Source organism: Triticum dicoccoides, chromosome 3A, assembly GCF_002162155.2.
Source record: "Triticum dicoccoides isolate Atlit2015 ecotype Zavitan chromosome 3A, WEW_v2.0, whole genome shotgun sequence".
In the NCBI taxonomy this organism is placed as follows: Eukaryota; Viridiplantae; Streptophyta; class Magnoliopsida; order Poales; family Poaceae; genus Triticum; species Triticum dicoccoides.
In genome coordinates this window covers 578,592,859-578,599,793 of record NC_041384.1, presented here as the reverse complement: position 1 = coordinate 578,599,793, position 6,935 = coordinate 578,592,859, and positions in this window count along the sequence as shown.

Sequence of the window (6,935 nt, the reverse complement as noted above, 5' to 3'; positions counted from 1 at the left end):
GATCCCGGTGTACCCACTATACCATGCTCTATTAAAAGAAAATATGTTAAAACTGCTTTATGTGATTTTGGAGCCGGTGTTAGTGTTATGCCTCTCTCTTTATATCATAGACTTGATTTGAATAAGTTGACACCTACTGAAATATCTTTGCAAATGGCTGATAAATCAACTGCTATACCTATCGGTATTTGTGAGGATGTGCATGTTGTAGTTGCAAATGTTACTATTTTAACGGACTTTGTTATTCTTGATATTCACGAGGACGATAGTATGTCTATTATCCTTGGAAGACCCTTTTTGAATACTGCAGGGGCTGTTATTGATTGCACTAAAGGCAATGTCACTTTTCATGTTAATGGTAATGAGCATACGGTACACTTTCCGAGGAAACAACCTCAAGTTCACAGTATCAATTCTATTGGAAAAATCCCATCGATTATATTTGGAGGTTTTGAATTTCCTCTTCCTACTATCAAGAAGAAATATGATATTCTTATTATTGGGGATGTGCATATCCCCGTTGAGGTAACATAGTGTTATTCGAAATTTCTCTGGTCCCATGTTATTCGGAATGAGTTCGTTAACAAGACTTGATCAACCTTGTTAGTGGATTCCTTTTGATGAGCATGAGATGGATGAAACTAGAAGGCACAACCTTCTGTACCCCACTTTTACTTTCTAATATTTATATTAAATAAAATAAAAATAAATATTTTTTTGTCTGTTATCTGATTATCCGTGCAATATAAAAATACCCCGAAAATAAAAGTTCTCCAAATGTCGTGAAATTTAAATATGATTTTTTCTAGAATATTTGAGAATATTTGGCACTAAAAACACAGCAGGGGGTCAACCACCTACCCACGAGGGTGGAGGGCGCGCCCTACCCCCCTGAGCGCGCCCCCTTGTAGGATAGAAAGTATGTCTAGAGGGGGGGTGATTAGACTACTTGACCAAATAAAACTTAACCTTTTCCCAATTTTAGTTCTTGGCAGATTTTAGCTATTTTCGGATAAGTCAAGCAATCATCACATAATTCAAGCAAGCATGCAAAGAGTATATTGGCAGCGGAAAGTAAAGCATGCAACTTGCAAGAATATAAAGGGAAGGGTTTGGAGAATTCAAACGCTATTGGAGACACGGATGTTTTTCCCGTGGTTCGGATAGGTGGTGCTATCCTACATCCACGTTGATGGAGACTTCAACCCACGAAGGGTAACGGTTGCGCGAGTCCACATAGGGCTCCACCCAAGGGCAACGGTTGCGCGAGTCCACGGAGGGCTCCACCCACGAAGGGTCCACAAAGAAGCAACCACCCACAAAGGGTCCACGAAGAAGCAACCTTGTCTATCCCACCATGGCCATCGCCCACGAAGGACTTGCCTCACTAGCGGTAGATCTTCATGAAGTAGGCGATCTCCTTGCCCTTACAAACTCCTTGGTTCAACTCCAAAATCTTGTCGGAGGCTCCCAAGTGACACCTAGCCAATCTAGGAGACACCACTCTCCAAGAAGTAACAAATGGTGTGTAGGTAATGAACTCCTTGCTCTTGTGCTTCAAATGATAGTCTCCCCAACACTCAACTCTCTCTCATAGGATTTGAATTTGGTGGAAATAAGATTTGAGTGGAAAGCAACTTGGGAAGGCTAGAGATCAAGATTCATATGGTAGGAATGGAATGTCTTGATCTCAACACATGAGTAGGTGGTTCTCTCTCAGAACAAATGAGTTGGAATGATGTGTGTGTTCTGATGGCTCTCTCACTTAATGAGAAAGAGGTGGAGGGGTATATATAGCCTCCACACAAAATCCAACCGTTACACAGTTTTCCAATCTCGGTGGGACCGAATAAATAAACTCGGTCTGACCGAAAATGTAAACCTAGTGACCGATAGGAATTTCAGTGGGACTGACATGCAACTCGGTAGGACCGATTCAGTTAGGGTTTGGGCATAATGTAATCTCGGTGAGACCGATTACACAAACTCGGTGAGACCGAATTTGGTAACTAGCTAACCAGAGAGTTGGTCAGGCAAACTCGGTGGGACCGATTTGCTCTTTCGGTGAGACCGAGTGGAACTCGGTGAGACTGAAAAGTTACAAATGGGAAACACTGAGTTTACATTGCAATCTCGGTGGGACCGATTCGCTCTTTCGGTGGGACCAAAAAGTTACGAAAGGGAAACAGAGAGTTTGCAACCCCATCTCGGTGGGACTGAGAACCTTATCGGTAGAACCGAATTGCTAGGGTTTGGCAGTGGCTAATGACAAGTGAAACTCGGTGGCGCCGGATAGGAAAAATCGGTAGGACCGAGTTTGGCTTAGAGTTTAGGTCATATGTGGATATGGGAAAGTAGTTGAGGGTTTTGGAGCATATCACTAAGCACATGGAGCAAGAGGCTCATTAAGCAACACCTCATCCCTCCTTGATAGTATTGGCTTTTCCTATGGACTCAATGACCGGGGAAAGCTTGCCGCCGTGACCTTGCCGGGGAAAGCTTGCCGCCATGACAGTGACCTTGCCGGGGAAAGCTTGTCGCCGTGACAGTAACCTTGCCGGGGAAAGCTTGCCACCGTGAACAGTGACCTTGCCGGGGAAAGCTTGCCGCCGTGACAGTAACCTTGCCGGGGAAAGCTTGCCGCCGTGAATAGTGACCTTGCCGGGGAAGAGCCAATCCATTGTCCTTAGCATTTTGAGGGTTCCACTTTCACATCCATGCCATGCCAATCATTGAGCTTTCCTGAAATAATCATCTTGGAATAGCATTAGCTCAATGAGCTATATGTTGTTATGAATTACCAAAACCACCTAGGGATAGTTGCACTTTCAATCTCCCCCTTTTTGGTAATTGATGACAACATATAGATCAAAGCTTCGACAAAAGATAATAAGCATGAAATATATCGTCGCTTTGAGAAGTATGTGATAAGTAAGAGGTCCCGCTAAATTTATGCATATTTTAAAATTTGCTTTGGACTGCAAATGCACAAAGAGTTAAAGTCATGGGTTACTCTTCCATGTCACAGACATCTTGGTGGAGCGCTCAAAATGATAAGATTGAAATGCATGCACTCATCACCAAGAGTAGTGAATGATCACAAATGATAGATAGAATGATAATATTTAAGCAAGCATTAAGCAAACATTAAGTGTAGCTTATGATCAAACACATGATCATCGATGTCTCACAAACATATGGACGTAGTATCAAGCACTCAAAAGCAAACAAAGTTCGAATAAACCACCAAATAAAACAAGAGAGAAAAGCAACACTCTCTCTCTCGAAGCCTATGATCTATACATCTTCTCCCCCTTTGGCAACAAGTTACCAAAAAGTTCCTAGAAAATGCATAGCACTAGATCGACGCTCAGGCTTGATCTTCAGGTGGTGGTGGAGTCCGGATCACTCCAAGGACGAAGGCTTCTGTAGATGTTGAAGTAGTCACTGGAGTTGGAGCTGAAGTAGACGCTGGAGCTGAGGCTGTAGCTGGTGCAGACGTTGTAGCTCTGGTGTCAGCAACTAGCGGTGCAGACGACCTCGGACCTCGTGGCACTCTAGAAAAAGCATGAGTCGTGGTCCTGCCTCTCCTCTCATTCATGTCCTCCTGGAGCTGCTCCACTGCAGACTGAACTTCCGTTACCTTGACATCCAAGTCATAGAACTTCTGTTCCATGATTCTCTCTAGGCTCTGCTGATTTTTAGTGAGGTTGGCCAGACTTTGCTCAATTCTCAGCGTGGATGCAATCAAGTAACTGAGCTGCTCTTGTTTGGTGTTCAAGAAATAGTCAGATGCCTCCTCTTGAGTAGGCATCCTGGCAGCTTTTTCCTTCTTCGCCTTCTCCTTCTTTGCATATGCTTGTGCAGACGATGGCTCATTCTCTGTCATCACAACTTCATTGTCCTCGAAATCTGGACGGATGGGCAGGTGTTCCTTATCCAACAAATAGACGCCCGTGCCCATCTTGGAGTTGATGAGCTCCTGAATCTGAGGGGCATATCCACAACTCCTCTTCTGATCTGCAGCTGTCCTCTTAATGGTTTCCACAATGAGACTCATGACCTTGAATTTCTGAGGCACATCAAACACATGTAGCAAATTGATCGCGTGACCTCTGATCATCTTGTGATCTCTAGACTTAGGCAACAGAGTGTGCCTTAGTATCCAATTGATAGTAGGCAATCCTGATAGCAGATAATGCATTGAGCCAAACTTGAATGTGTCAAGAGCTACATTGGGAATTTCCTTGTACATGTTGGACATTGAGTTATGGTCCATCTTCTTCTTGGCATAGATATCCAAGTCCTCATCTTGCTCTTCTGGGGCATTAATGATCTGTGCCCACTCAGCCACTGTAGATTGGTACCTTGTACCCTCTGACATCCATGTAATCCTCCCATCTGGATAAAAGTGAGTTGTGGAGTAGAACTGCATGATGAGTTCCTCGTTCCACTTTGTGAGCTTCTGCCCAACAAAGTCCTCTACTCCACACGCTCTGAAGCTGTCCTGAACTCCTGGGTAGTGCTCTTCATTCTCCTTGATATAGGTCCAGTCGACCCATCTCATGTCACAAATGATTGGCTTCTTGTCGAGCAAAATAGTCTCATAAAAATCTTGTTGCTCCTTGGTATGAAATCTGTAATCCACGGCAGTCCTTCTCCTAGAAGCATATGGATCTGCTTCTCTCCATTTCCTGAGCCCTGAGTCTCTCCTGAGCTTCATGTCCTCAGCCACAGGATGAGCATCGTTGTGGTCTGGGATCTTGGGCTTGAGCTTCCGAAGGACACTCTCTTCTTCTTCAATAGCTTCAGGCACTGGGGTCTTGTTCTTTTCTGCAGCAGTTATACTCCTTGTGTTTCTCTTTGGAGCTGTTTTAGGCTTAGATGCAGCCTTGGGTGCTTCCTTGGGCTTGGATGCAGCTGTTCCTGACCTTATGGCATCTCCCATAAGTTTGGCTGCCTTGGGTGCTGGTGCAGCAACCTCTTCTTCCTCCTCCTCTTCTACCATGATGGAGGCTCTCCCAAGCACTTTGGCTACAGTCTTCTTTACTCTCTCCTTCCTCTTCTTGCCCTCAGCAGCAATGGGTTCAATGGGAGCCGGTGCAGGCTTCTCAGTTGAGGCTCTAGCCTTTGACATTGGCTGCCTGCCTGCTGGCCTCTTGACTTTCAGGCCTGGCTTTGAGCCTTGAGCTGGCTCAACTCTCTTGGAGGTGGCCTCTTCCTCTGCCACATAGTCTTCATCCTCAGAATCAGACGTTCTCTTCTTCCTTTGTCGTGTGGCAGCCTTAGGCAGATTGCTAGGAGTGCTCCTGCTGCCTTCATCAGATGAACTGGAGGGACTAGTGCCCTCACTCATGACCACTTGCTGCTCTGACAGATTCTGGCTATCACTTTGATCAGACATGTTGCAAACTGACTGCTGACCCTGTGAATAGATTATAGAAGAGATAGAGTGGATGAGCATCACAAAAAGCAGAGATTTTTGCAAAAGATTAATTCAAAAACTTAGTTTTAGTTTTCCACAGAAAGCATCTCGGATCTACCGATTTTCAAACTCGGTGACATCGAAGCAGTTTTGGCACCAGAACTGGTGAACTCGGTCAGACTGAGTCACAGTTCGGTGGCACCGAGACTGCTAGGGTTTCATAGAATTCCAAAATCGGTCGCACCGATAAGTTATTCTCGGTCAGACCGAGTTTCACTTGTGCAATGGCAAAAGCCAGATCGGTGGGACCGAGTTTTTCAACTCGGTGGGTCCGAGATGGTTTTGGCGGAAACCTAAGCCTAGAATTTTCGAATCAAACCTAATCTATGAGCGTTTTGACTGGATAGAAGTTTCTCAAACGTGGCAAGAATCAATGTGATCACAATGTGCTAGGAATCAGATTGAGGAATAGCACAAAGATCAAGTCCATACCCTAGTTTGGAGTGGACTTGCTACGGCGACAACGGCGGGGCAGAAATCCGTTGACGGCGACGAAGACCAGTGACTGGAGGCTGCTGGCGGCGAGGAGACGATCCGGAGACCAGGAAGGTAGAGCAGGCTATCGCGCGGGCGAGGAGGTTTCGGAGAAATTTCCAAAATTCTGCCCGTCACTATATATAGCCCGACCCTGTCGGTGTGACCGAGTGGAACGACTCGGTGGCACCAAGATGCAAAACTGTGTGCAGTTATTGCAACTCGGTGTGACCGAAAAGTTCAAATTGGTTGCACCGAGATCGAAAACCTAGATCAACTTAATGAACTCGGTAGGACCGAAAGTGGAGTATCGGTCAGACCGAGAATCATAAAGAGGTTTTGGAAGTTTAAGTCTATGATGAATCGGGGACTCCGAGCGCTCCTCACACAGAGTGGTTCGAATCTGACTTGATCAAATTTTGTGATGCAGCATGAATAGAGTTTGAGACGAGAAAAGCATAGATAGCTAGAGGAGGTTCTTAGGCATTCTTGTCCATCCACTTGGCAAAAGAAGATAAAGCCGAACAATCAAAACAACAAGTGGATGTCCTCGAATGAGTAAAATATGCAATCAGCATGCTCACACAATAAGATAGCAAATGAAATATGTGGCAAAGCATGCACAACCAATTCTAGCATCTATCAAGCAATTTGCGATGACTAGGTCATCTATATATGAGTATATTGACTTAGGAGTCAAGTGAGAACACTTGATCGTAGGTCATACTCATCGGTTAAGCTCAAGTGAGGTTACCACTTTTACATAAAGCATTGTTTTGTTCACATCTTTAGAGTTGCTTTAGCTCAAGTCTTAGAGTAAAGCTCCCCCTAGATGTGATATCCCCCCTAAGAGGGATGAACTAACCTTGGGTTTTGTCGATGATGACTTCATGTAGATATTGAAGATGTGGATGCTCAATGTTGATGTAGATCTCTTGGAGCTATCCATTTGAGTGAATTGCACTTTCAATACCTA